The sequence below is a fragment of the Phoca vitulina genome, unplaced genomic scaffold (genome assembly GCF_004348235.1).
Source record: "Phoca vitulina isolate PV1807 unplaced genomic scaffold, GSC_HSeal_1.0 scaffold5, whole genome shotgun sequence".
Lineage (NCBI taxonomy): Eukaryota > Metazoa > Chordata > Mammalia > Carnivora > Phocidae > Phoca > Phoca vitulina.
Genome location: NW_022589708.1, coordinates 37,790,617 through 37,804,755, shown reverse-complemented (window position 1 = coordinate 37,804,755; position 14,139 = coordinate 37,790,617).

Sequence of the window (14,139 nt, the reverse complement as noted above, 5' to 3'; positions counted from 1 at the left end):
TCTTACCGAGTACCTGAGAATGTTACCTGACTAAAATATATTTAGAAAGACTAAGACTTAGAGTCCATCCTGAACATTATTTACGACTATAATTTAGGGAGTTCTAAAATGAACGGGTAATGCTTAGGAGTGACAAGGCCAACCTGTATGTAATGTTGTATATATTTTTCTCAGGGTGGGCTGTCTTACCCATCTTCAACCTTGTACCATTGCCCCCACCCCACAACTCTTTTTGCACGGTTAAGTCTATTTGCACTGCTTCCTTGCCCAATCTTTTCTACTTTTATTTCTATGAAGTTCCATCTTGAAATAATAGCCGATATCTTTCCAAAAGAGGCTTCCCTTCTTGGATAATGAGGTTAGGGGAAATTCATTAGCCTTATTGGCTAGTCCCTGTAATTTCAGTTTTGTTTTTTTTTTAAGATTTATTTATTTTAGAGGGAGAGGTGGGGAGGAGCACAGGGAGCGGGGAAAGAGAGAGAATCTCAAGCAGACTCCCTGCTGAGCACAGAGCCCGAAGCAGCGCTCCATCTCATAACCCTGAGATCGTGACCTGAGATGAAATCAAGAGTTGGACACTCCACTGACTGAGCCACCCAGGCGCCCCAGCTGTAATTTCAGTTTTTAGCCAGTTTTTAATCTTCATGCATTCCTCAAAGTAAAGACATGTACACATGAGTCAGTTTGAACAGAGTTTATCAAAGTTTCATGGTATATTTGAACATGAACAGGGCTCTTATTTTAAATATCTGTTACTGAGTGATAAATTCCATGATAACTTAGTGGCTTAAAATAATAATTATTATTTCCCTTTGACTTTTAGATTGACTGGGCTCAGGGAGTAGCGTTAGCTTAGTATCTCACATGCAATTGCAGTCCGATAGCACGTGGAGCTGCAGACATCTTAAGCCTCTACTGCGCTGGATATCCAATATACAATTTTTCACTTATGTTATGGGTGCCTTGGTACTCCTTCACCTCTTAACATAGTGCTTTAATCTCCATTTGGGCTGCTGAAAGCTTAATGGTCTCAGTATAGTCTAATTTCTTATATGGTGGCTGGCTTCTAAGGGAAAGTATTACAAGGCAGCCAGGTGGAAGATACCAGTCCTCTCAGTGGCTAGGCCTGGAATCGGCGAGGGTCATTTCCACCATATTTGATTTTTCCAGAGCAGTCACATGCCAGACCAAATCCAGAGGGTGGAGAAATAGATGGCATTTAATGAAGGAAAGGCATGTGTCTACTGAGAGGGTAGAAATGAACAGTAGCATATTGGACACAAACTACCACAACTCTTACAGCCATGGACCATAACCTTTTCTTCCTCCCTCCGTGCTTTCCTTCTTTCCACAAATACATATTGAGCATCTACTCTGTGCCCCAAATTCACTGGGCACTAAACTCATTTATTACCTTTTATTTATAATTAGAATTGTGCTACAGTATGCACCAAGTTTTTTTTTTATCTTTTCCATGTCATCAACTCTTTCCAATTTCCATCAGAAAGTACTATATTTATCTGTTTAAAAAAATTAAAACACAAATTACAATACATTGCCAATAAATGATTGATTAAACGGAAAACCTCATTTTATTTACTTAACTGTATACATGTATTATTTATCTCTCCTTGTAATGATTTTTTTTCTGAATCCTTTGTAAGCATTATTAGCAAAACACTTAAAATAACATCTTTAATATTTTGTTTTTTACCTAGCACAATGTTTAATACATTTCTATCAAATTAGTAATTCAAAAAAAGAAGATGTGTTGTTAAAACCTAATAACAGGCATCTTGGTTTATATGCTTACTTTCCTGTAAGCACTTATTATTAGTTTCTGATTGAGAGGATATGCTTTTAAATTTGAAAATCCAAAAAGATTGTACTTCAGATGTAAATAGGAAATTGAAGGGTAATTTCTAACAACATATCACTGCTAACAAATAACATGTACATGTATTGGCACCATGAGAATTTGGGAGAATTAATCACATCACGATTCTAAGTCACCTTGAAAATATAGAGAGCTATGTTAAAAGGAAAAGAAGGCTAATAACATGTTATGTCTATATTAAAGTGTTTGCTCCTATGATAATGAGTGCCAGTATTTTCTGACAGCTTTTCAGGAAATTCTTGTTTTGTTCCATCATTTTTGTTCCTTTGATATTCAGCTATATATAACTCACACTATTTTCTAACCCATCAGCAAAAATATTCAAATACAAACAGTAGAAATGTTAATGCAAGCAGTGAAGAAGGTTTGTTTTCCTCTCAAAACTCTGATTTAATATGCAGTTTACAATATGTGGTTATAATTCTTTCTCTCATACCAGCTTTCAAAAATAAAAAGGTATATTTTCCTTTGATCTGAAAAAGGAAAAGGTTTATCTTCTTCAACAGACTTTTTTTTTTCCTCAGAGAAATTAACATAGCTGTGGATTTGCTTCAGTTGAGTAACCTGCTTTTAATGCACAAAATCAGACATGGAAGGTATTAGGCACTTATATTTAGTGAGGGGAAGGGTTTAAGGTGTCTCACATTCTCCTGAAAGGAAACACTGAGCCATATTTGTCATTGCTGTGGATGGATATATATACTAAATTTTCAGCTATATTTCCTCCACAGCTTAACATCGTATATTTATAATATTTAGCTACAGGTTTGGAAGTAAAATAATAAAAAAAAAATTAAATTTGTTGGAAACCTGATTTAAAGAAGTCAAACACAGACTGGGAAAATTCGTATTAAAATTCTCTGGCTGTTACATAGGGTTATGTTGGAAATTGCCTTTTCTTTTTTGTCTGTAAATAAATTCTAATTTTTAACCAGCATTTATTAAGTTTATTAAGTTCCTAGTTATAGTCATAGGATTTAGTTGAAGGTATAAGACTCACAGGTGGAAGAATATAATCATGCTATTCTGGACATAAGAACCCTATGGTTCTCCACAGGGTTTATTAATAGAGTGAAACTCACTATAAATTCTGATTATATATCTGGTTGATTATTAGTAATATCTTTGAAGGCTGGATTCTAAAATTTTATAAATGTAAGTATTAGAATATTTTCATGGAGGGTTACAGATAAACAGAATTCAGAGGAATCTAAAAAGACTGTCTCAAAGTGTAATCCCTACTAGCTTGCCATTTGTTTGAACCCATTGTTTATTACTTTGTCTTGTGACCAACTGTACACCTAATATTGAGGTGTATGTACTCTAGTATATACTCCATATTGGATCATAGGGTAAGAGAAGAATGTGGGTGAATATGACACATCTTCCTAAAACATCAATATTAATAAAAGACTGGAGAGGGTATACATCTAAATTAAACTTAGGGTTGCCAGATTTGGTAAATAAAATATAGGACTCAGCTAAATTTAAATTTCAGGTAAATAATGATTTTTTTTTTTTTTAAATAGAAGTATGTTCTTTGCAATATTTGGGACATACTTATACTAAAAAATCATTTGTCACTTATCTGAAATTCAGGTTTAACCGAACAACTCCTAAAGTATTAACGGAAACAAAATGCATTGAGATATAAACATTTTATACAATTTAACAATAGAACAAGACAATTTGATAGTATTTTCTTTTAGAGTAACATTATATTCTCAGAACTGCCACTATTTCCTCCACCTTGGCTAATTTATTTCATTTTACTTTTTTACAGTGGTAAGAACACTTAACATGAGATCTACCCTTTTAACAAAATTTAAGTGCACAGTACAGTATAGTTAATTATATTACATGATGTTGTAGTAGATCTCTAGGACTTACTTATTTAACTGAAACTTCATATTCATTAAATAGCAGCCCCTGTTTCCCCTCCCATTAGCCTCAGATAGTCATTTTACTTTCAGCTTTATGAAATTAACTATGTTAGATCCCTTATATAAGTGGAATCATGAATCATGCAGTATTTATCTTTTTGTGACTGGTTTATTTATTTCATCAGCATAATGTTCTCCAGGTTCACCCATGTTGTCAAAAATCACAGAGTATTCTTTTATTTAGGCTGAATAATAGTATGCATCAGATTTTATTTATCTATTCATCCACTGATGGACATTTAAGTTGTTTCCATGTCTTAACTGTTGTGAATAATACTCCAGTGAAAATGGAAGTGCAGGTACCTCTTTGCAATTCTGATTTCAGTTCTTTGGTATATGTATCCAGAAATGGGATTGATGTATCATATGGTAATTATGTTTTTTTATTTTTAAAAAGATCCTCTGTACTGTTTTCCATAGTGGCCATACCATTTTACATTTCCACCAACACTATTCAAGGGTTCTAATTTCTCCACATTTTTACCAACACTTTCATGGATATATAACACTTTTATAATAGCCACCCTAACAGGTGTGAAATAATGTTTCATTGTGGCTTTGATTCACATTCCCTGATGAGTAGTGATATTCAGCATCTTTGCATCTTTTCATATACATAATGACCATTTGGTTTTCTTTGCAGAAATGTCTATTCAAGTCCTCAGCTTATTTTGAATTGGATGATGATGATTTTGCTATTGAATTGTGAGTCCCTTTTATATGTTGGGTACTAATCTCTTCTCAAATATATGGTTTACAAGTAATTTCTCCCATTTCCTAGGTTGCCTTTTTACTCTGTTGATTGTGTCCTTTGCAGTGCAGAAACTTTTCAGTTGCAATCCCATTTGTCTAATTTTGCTTTTGTTGCTTATATTTTGGTGTCATATCCAAGAAATCATTGCCACAACAATGTCATGAAGCTTTTCCACTACATTTTCTTCTAGGTGTTTTACAGTTCTGGATCTCACTTTAATCCATATTGAATTTATTTTTGTGTATGGTGTAAGATAGTGGTTCAGTTTCATTCTTTTGCATGTTGCTATCCAGTTTTCCCAACACCATTTACTGAAGAGATTATCTTTCCCCACTGTATATTCTTGGCACCCTTGCTAAAGGTCAGGTAATCCTTACATGGGCAGGTTTATTTCTGGTTCCATTCTGTTCCATTGGTCTATATGTCTGGTTTTGTTGTTGTTTTGTTTTTGTTTTTGTTTTTTATGCCAGCACCATTCTGTTTTAATTACTATAGCTCTGTAAAATTAGGGATACCTCAAGCTTTGTTCTTTCTCAAGATTGCTGCAAAAGTTACCTCTTTTCCTTTATTCCTAGCTGCCCAGCATCCAGACAATGCTTATTCTTTCAGTGTTCTATCTTAGATGAGATAGAAGCCATCCCCTTAGGAAGCCTACTGAAAGGCAGGGGACTGTGGCCATTTATCCCATCATTCCCTCTCTCCACCCTAAGGAGGAAATTAGAACTCAAGGTGCTTTCTCTCCATACTGAGCTTTTCCACCTAGAGGGAGGGGCTCATGTGGGTAAAGTGAAATTGTTCTTCTTGTCTGTTTCAGTGCAGTTTTTCTTGGTTTTATGCCCATCAGAGTTACTGTAACTTCTTACCTGGATTCTGGACCTCTGATAAAAGTATTTTAGTCCTTATATCATTGTTAAGTAGTGTTTCTGTGTGAGAACAAGGGCTGAAACTTCCTATTCTACCATCTTGGTGATGTCACTTCCTCTAGAACTGCTACAGTTATCTGTTCATTCTTCTTGAAGAGTCAATTTGGTGAAGATTTTTGAGAAGCATTTCCATAAATACAAAATAATTAATGCACAGGTTTAAGAACATGGCTGCTAATTTTTTGACACTTCTCTATGGAAATGGGTGCTTCATATCCTCTTTCCTTGAAACTAGGCAAGTCTGTCAGTGTTTGGAGTAATTAAATACACTGGAAATAAAGCTAAGTCCAAACTGATCATTTAGCTTCTCCCTTGGGTTCAAAAGAACATTTTCTCTTCAAGCTCTGAGGTGTCATGTCAGAAGGCTCACCATCCTGAGGTTAGAATATTGTGAGAAGCTCAAGTTTCTTGGGAGGCCTCACATAGACATTTCAGTAACAGTTCAAATACACCTAACCTTCTAGTCACCCCAGTCTAGGTGCCAGTCTTGTGAGTGAAGAACCTCACTGATGACTCATTCAAGTAACCGCAAGCAGTTTAAGTCTTTCCAGCAAAGTTCCCAAACATTGTGAAGCAGATACAAGGCATTCTTGCCATGTCCTGTCTGAATTCCTTGCCAGCAGAATTAAATAGTTGTTTCATTCCACCAAGCTTTGTAGCAGATTGTAATTTAGCAATTGAGAACTAGAATGGTATATAACTGTAAAGTTTAAAGTATTAACTGTTACTAATATAATATAACTAATTAAGTATACCTGTTACTAATATAATAAGATGGATATTATTTTTTAAATAACAAAGCAGAAAGATGACTTAGAGTAATTTAGTTTGAGCTATTTAGAATTTAATATGCCTATGAATCACCTGAAGATCTTATAAAAATACAACTTTTGATTCAGTAGTTCAGAGGTGGGAATGAAATATTACTTTCTAATAAATTTCCATATAATGCTGATGTTGCTGGTCCATGGACCAGCTTCCGAATTACTACTCTACTTCCCTCATTTTGAATTTGAGAAAATTAAGAGAAAACATGAGATTTAAAGTGATTAAATAGTTGTCTAAAATTGGCAATAAATTGTGGTAAGCCAGGTCGTATTCCTTAGCAGAGCCTATGGTCCTTGGTTGTGGATTATCAAGAGGGAATTAAAAATGGAGAAGAACATTATTTGGTGATAACTCATATATCAGTCACTATGTTAAGCACTTACACATAAGTTATTTCACTTTTTCTTCTCTATAGCACTTTAAAACACATTAATTTTATACTCAAATTGGAGAAGAGAAAGTTAAGGTCTAGAGAGTTCAAATGATCTATTGGTGGAGGGTGATGAAGCAGGGCTTGAATCCAGGGCTTTTGGGCATTAAAGCTTTGATTCTAACCATGACCTAAACTTTTCATGGGCACTGGGGGATAGGTGGTCATGCTGAAAACAAAATGAAATAAAGAAAGGAAGCATCCTATAGAAAACAATGGGATGAAGGAAAATATTTCATGTTTTGTAACTCCACCAGGAACTACATCTATTCATACTACTTGGGATTGATCAAAACACACGTTTTAGATTTAATCTAGCTATAAATTGTAATGTTTATTTATTTATATACCCATTTATTCATTCAACTAATATTTATTGAATAAAAATACATTTCACACTCAATTCCTTGTCTATGGATACACATGTGAACAAGAAACATAAAGTTTGGGACACCTGGGTGTCTCAGTTGTTAAGCGTCTCCCTTAGGCTCAGGTCATGATCCCAGGGTCCTGGGGTCTAGCCATGCATCCGGCTCCCTGCTCAGCGGGAAGCCTGTTTCTCCCTCTCCCACTTCCCCTGCTTGTGTTCCCTCTCTCGCTGTGCCTCTGTCTGTCAAATAAATAAATAAAATCTTAAAAAAAAAAAGAAAAAAAAGAAACATAAAGTTCCCTTCATGATGTATTTATCAGGAAAGATAGACTTAAAATTAATTGCAATAGTGTGTAATGAATATTAGGATAGGCAATGTATGGCAATTACCTAGCAGAATATATGGATGTAAGCTAAACGATCTTACATGGTTGTGAGAATACAAGAAGTAATACAGGTAAAAATATCTGGTATGTAGAAAAGTACAATACATGGTATTTTTCAACTATGCCTTCTTTTACTGCTGCCTCCAACCAGACAGTCAAATTGCGTTTACCTGATTTAGGATAAATTCTGATATCTTCTCTTGGTGAATTATTGAAAGTAATATGACGTGAAAATGTGGTTAAAATAGTATAATTGGACTCTTTTACAAAGAAAATAATTGCTCAACTTTTATAATTTCAGTATTTAAAACCAGTGGGATAGCTAAGTAGCCTCATTATTCTTACTGTAGGGAGAACAGGGACAAATATTCATGTGCTTTTTTTTTATATGTTAAAGTATAATGTTCAAAAATTGAAAAAGATGATTCTCATATAAATATATAATAAGTATGTGTCAAAGAGTTTATTCAACTAATTAGTGAGGAAACTAGTCAGATATTAAAATTGGTTCAGAGAGCATTTGAAGTGCTAAATATTTATAGGCAATTAATAAAAAATGTTAGTATAAGATTGCTAGATTAGATACAAAACTAGTTAACATTCTACAATGTAAGAAAACCAAATCATTAGTTTTGTTTTGTTTTGTTTTTCCCCACTGAATGATTATATGTGTATCAGTCACCCAAAGATCTGAAAGTAATAAGGAACTTCACCAAATCTGGATACTTAAATGAATTATCTTAATATTACTCTCCATTATGATTATAGAGGTCTCTAAAAGTTATTCTTTTTTTTTTTAAGATTTTTTTATTTATTCATTTGAGGGAGAGCAAGTGAGGGCAGGAGCAGAGGGGAGAGTCACTGGGAGAGGGGGAAGCAGATTCCCACTGAGAAGGGAGCCCGATGTGGGGCTTGATCCCAGGACCAGGGATCATGACCTGAGCCAAAGGCAGATGCTTAACCGACTAAGCCACCCAGGCGCCCCTAAAAGTTATTCTTCGTTGCAAAAAAGGGCAGGTTTCATTCTGTGTAGCCTGATTGTTTACACAGATGCAGCAAGATATAGACCTCCTTGAGTTCGCACTGTAAATCTAGAGCCATATAAATCAATTGAGCAACCACCAAGCCAGAGAATTAATCACTGTCTAGAAAATTTAATATAGTATTGTTTATGTGTGAATTAGTCTCATTTTAAGATGCCCCAAATTTGCTAAAGTTTCTGGTCTGCAAGAAGTGGTTTTCCTAACAGCTGAGAGATTAGGTCCAGCAAGCCAGATATCCTGATGCCTTAGTAGACATTGGCTTTATATGGAAAACCAATTCTTGAACATGATTGAACCAGAAACAAAAGCAAAAATACAAAATCATTAGAGAATAAAAAAATAAATAAAAGAGAAAAAGACTCATAAAGTCAAAGTTCTGCCACTTGGGATTCACTCTGGGATAAGAAAATATGTCAGTGCTTAAGCAGCCATGAGGTATACTTTTTAAGCAACACTGTTTAAATGATTGTCAGGTTACTCCGCTTGGGTGTATTAACAGGACAAACTCTAAAACTATTGAAGTGTAATTTCCCAAAAGTTAAGAACATAACTCCTAAAAATATGTAATGAGTATGTATTAAAATTTTATTCAAGTCAATTAATAGGAGATCCACTAAGATTTTCAAAGTTGTTCAAATACCGTTAAAGATACTAGGTATTCAATATAGTTTAATAAAGGAATTTTTGGATAAATTTCTGGATTAAATACAAAACTGGTTGATATCCAGCTGGGTATTTAGTCTAACCTTTGGAGTTATCATTTTCACTGCACAGAAATTATATGCATCTTGATTGGAAAAAAAAATGTTTGTTATTAGGTAATTTCACAATGTCTATAATTATTAACCAATAGCCTTAACAGATCTTTTTTTCTGAAAAGCCACTGAAGTTGAATTTTACTTTTTTTCCCTGAAGACTCATAAAAAGCAATACGTCCATATCTTTGGAAAAGCATACAGTGGATAATAACTCCTAAAACCCTGCTAGGACAGATTTCCTCCCAGTTTAGCATCTTAATACATCTTTTTTCTTTATCTTATCCCTCTTTTTGCTTGATTTTTGTCACAATTGAAATCCATTGTCAATGAAGAGTGCCTTTTATGAGACTGTGTTGAAAATTAGTAGGGAAAAAAATCTAATTTTGCCAAAGACTTAAAAATTTTATTAAATTATTTGTTTAAGAACAAAGCATATAATAAAATTTGCATTCATTTTATTTGCCATTTAAAAGGAAGGGTGTGGGGGCACTGGGTGGCTTAGTCAGTTAAGTGTCTGCCTTCGGCTCAGGTCATGATCCCAGGGTCCTGGGATTGAGCCCCGCATAAGGCTCTTTGCTCAGCGGGGAGCCTGCTTCTCCCTCCCCTACTCCCCCTGCTTATATGCTCTTTCTCTCTCTCTGTCAAATAAATAAATAAAATCTTTAAAAATAAATAAATAAAAGGAAGGGTGTGTGGTGCCTGGGTGGCTCAGTCAGTTAAACATCTGACACTTGATTTCGGCTCAGGTCATGATTTCAGGGTTCTGAGATCAGGCCCCGAGTTGGCCTCCACACTGGACGTGGAGCATGCTTAAGATTCTCTCTCTCCCTGCCCCTCTGCCACTCCCCCCCGGCTCCCTCTCTATAAATAAATAAATAAATAAATAAATAAATGGGTGTATATTTTTAGGTACATAATCATTTCTATACTAAGCCTATTGAGAAGCTTCTGAGAAACTTCTGAGAGTTTTTGTGACTTCATGATTGTATGGATGTTTATGAGTCTGAATGCCTATAAAACACATAAAACATTTTTAAATTTTTTAGATAGCATCTCTGAAATATCCAATATTGGGCAGTTCATCTGTGACTTTCTGTGATCATATAGTGGTTATTTAACCCTCAGAATACCAGGAGAAATATAAGTGAATTAATATTGTCACATTTTCCTTTGGGAAAATGGAATGGTCCTTGGCATGATGAAGTTCTTCCCATTGAATGGCACTAACTGGAAGTAAATACCACATTTTCTTTTTGTCCTTAGTTATTCACTATATGATTTACAGAATTATATGATCAATTTCCCTATTATGATTAATGTCAACTGTTCTGTTATGAATAATTTTGCATTCATTTTGATTCATATAATAATTATAAACTGTCTTCTTTGTTTTCTTCTCTTTGCTATTAAAAGGATAAATTAAGACTTTTTTTTTTTTTTAAGATTTATTTATCTTACAGATTGAGAGAGAGAGAGCATGAGAGTGCGAGCATGGAGCGGCAGAAGGAGAGGGAGACAAGCAGACTAAACTCCCTGCTGAGCGGAGAGACCAACACAAGGCTCAGTCCCAGAACCCTTAGATCATTACCTGAGCCTAAATCAAAAGTCAGACGCTTAACTGACTGACCCACCCAGGCACCCCTAAAGGATAAATTGAGACATTATGAATTTTCAACTTATCTAGTGAAATCTAAAGGCAGAATGTAATACATTCTTGGAAGGTGATGCAATAATTTTGGCAATATGTTAAGAAAGCTGAAAGGTGATCAGTTTCTTATTGTATCATCTTTCTAGGTGATTCCATCATTCTTCTGGTCCATTTTCTTTTTGTTTTAGATTTATTTTAGCATAATTGGGAATAATAAATGAGCAATGATGAAGTAATTCTTAGGAAAATTAAACAACAAAATATTTCAATGTATGGGAAATACAGTTGGCTCTTGGACAGCAGGGGGGTTGGTAGTGCTGACCCCCTGTGCAGTCAAAAATGTGTGTATAACTTTTGACTCCTCAAAAACTTGGCTGCTAATAGTCTATTGTTGACCAGAAGCTTTACTGATAATACAGTTAATTAACAGATACTTTGTATGTTATATTTATTATATACTGTATTCGTAAAATAGAGCAAGCTAAAGAAAAGAAAACATTAGTAAGAAAATCATGAGGAAGAAAAACTGCATTTATGGTACTGTACTGTATTTATAAAAAAAAAAGTCTGTGTATAAGTGGACCTGCATAGTTCAAACCCATGGGTAAACGATATAAGGTAACTAAGATACAATGTGTATGTTAGATTTATAAAAAGATGCAGTGAATGTATATTTTAATTATGGGATAGAATGAGTTTTATTCAATTAAAAATAATAAATTTTCTTCTTGTTCTTTGGAGGAAAGCTAAAAAAGAATAAAATGTCATAAAAGATCATGTCTTACGAAGAGTTAGAACTTTTCAAAAAAGAAACTCAAAAACTAAAATTGGGTCCAGTGGACACTTGGGTCCAGTGGACCCTGACGACCTACCACTTGGAGTGATACAACCATTGCATAGATAACAGGTTATCAGTCAGGATTAGTTGTATGGTCATGTTAGAAGACAGAAGCTCACAATCCATATGATTATAAATCAATGTTAAACAATTTCATCTACCAGTCACATGTAAATAAAATCCCAGTTGTCATGAATATGATCACACAAAAAAGCAGAAATACTCTTATACTCCCCTAAACTATGAGTAACCAGCATTCCACATGATAAAACTGACAGTATCATCAACAAAATGAGTGCAAATTGCTTATTTCATGATAAGGTAATCATTAGGTTGGACAAATAAATATAATTTTATGTATAACTTTTGAAACAGTATAGGTCACATTTTTTACTTTTCTTTAATCAAAAAGAATACAAAAAATATGATTAACCATTTTCTAGTATACTCTGTGTTATCGGACTTCCTAAAAAATATTCATTGACACAATCTGATAGGTTATGGTATATAGGGATGAATTAACAAAGTAATCATGTAAAATATATTTTAAAATAAATCTTAATATTTTATTCTACAATAGACTTTCTGTATGCACGTACTGTTATGCAATGACATTAATCCGTTCAAATGTCATTTCCCATATTCATCATACTTATTATATTAAATCATAATAATTTGCTTTTTCCTCTATATCCAATCACACCTTTATTATTATTATTATTATTATTACTATTATTATTATTATTATAATTATGCGAGAGAGAGGGAGGCACGGAAGGAGGGAGAGAATCTTAAAGCAGGATCCTCAATCAGCCTGGAGCCTGATGTAGGGCTCCATCTCAGGACCCTGAGATCATGACCTGAGCCGAAATCAAGAGTTGGACAGTAAACCAGCTGAGCCACCCAGGCATCTGAATATATCCAATCACACTTTGAACTTTATAAAACCAGCTAGCATATCTTGACCTTGATGTCTGGCATTGAGAGTCATGGCACAGGAGAGACTTAAATACATTTCTAATGTTGCAAATAGGATTTCTGAAAATTTAGTTAATTAATTTATTCATTCAAAAAATATTGTGGTTTGGGCACTCTTCCAGGCCTAATCTCTAAGAAGTCAATAAATTTTTCTTAGATGAATGGGCATGTTAAATAAAACCTACCTGTTGTTTTAATAGGTTAGCTTCTTAAAATGTCAACTTCTCTTTACCTAGAGAAGAATGATAACCCTTGTTTAGACATGATTACATTCTAGATGAGTGGACATTAGATAAATACCTCAGTTTGAAGGCCATTTTACTTTATTAGCCAAGACTTTTAGAGGGGAATATTCTATTTTATTAGTCAAGAAATATATTTTTCCTATGTTTTGGTAAGCTATTTACTTGCTATATTTGCTTTAAATAGTTTTTCTAGAAGATGTGTTTATTCAGGCATTCAAACACAAATAATTGCATAGCAAATTAATAGGTTTTGGCTATATCAACATGTACTTTCTGGATATTATCATACCTTTTATTATTTTCTGATTGAATTCTATTAAACTGGGCTTATTTGTTCTTTCTACACAGGGATTTACACTTTCACTGTGTAGTCTAATGTCTGTAGAATTATCTTAAAGATTCAAATTCTACCAGAGGTCTATGGCTAGAGTCCCTGTAGATCATTCTACACTTAGACTAATAAAAATAATTATTTCAGTTATGCTCTCCTATCTTTTTCAGGTGGTTTCACAATACCTTAAAATATATATTCTTTAAGATGCAATTTCAATTCAGTAGTAACTTCATGGTATTTCACTTTTCCACTTAAAAGTTGTCTTCTATGAAGATTTCACTATATGAATAAGACTAAAATTATAGAAATCTAAAAAAGAAATATTTACTAAAGAGGGATATATGATTGTGTCTCAAAGAGATATTAGGATTCTAGATTCCCATGAAAAGGATAATCTTCTGAAATACTGTTCTTAAAAATGTTTTGCCACACATATTTAAAAAAATCACCTTTTTTATATTTCTCAAGTAATACTAGGACTGCACATGCTTACTTTTTATAATTTTAATGTTAATGGCAGAGGAGGGAGGAACATATAAATCCTTAACTAAAATCTAAAGCCACATCTCTGCTTTAAAACACATTACTGTTTACAGACAGTATTTCAGGATGTCAGCATGAATGGAAGTGTCAAATTGATGCTTAATACTAATTTGTTTATTTCTGCTTGACTGCACTTAGATGGTAAAAAAGTAGATATCAAAAATAAAGATTATTTTGAGACACTGAAGTAGGTTTCCCTTTGGTTTCATTGCCATAAATCC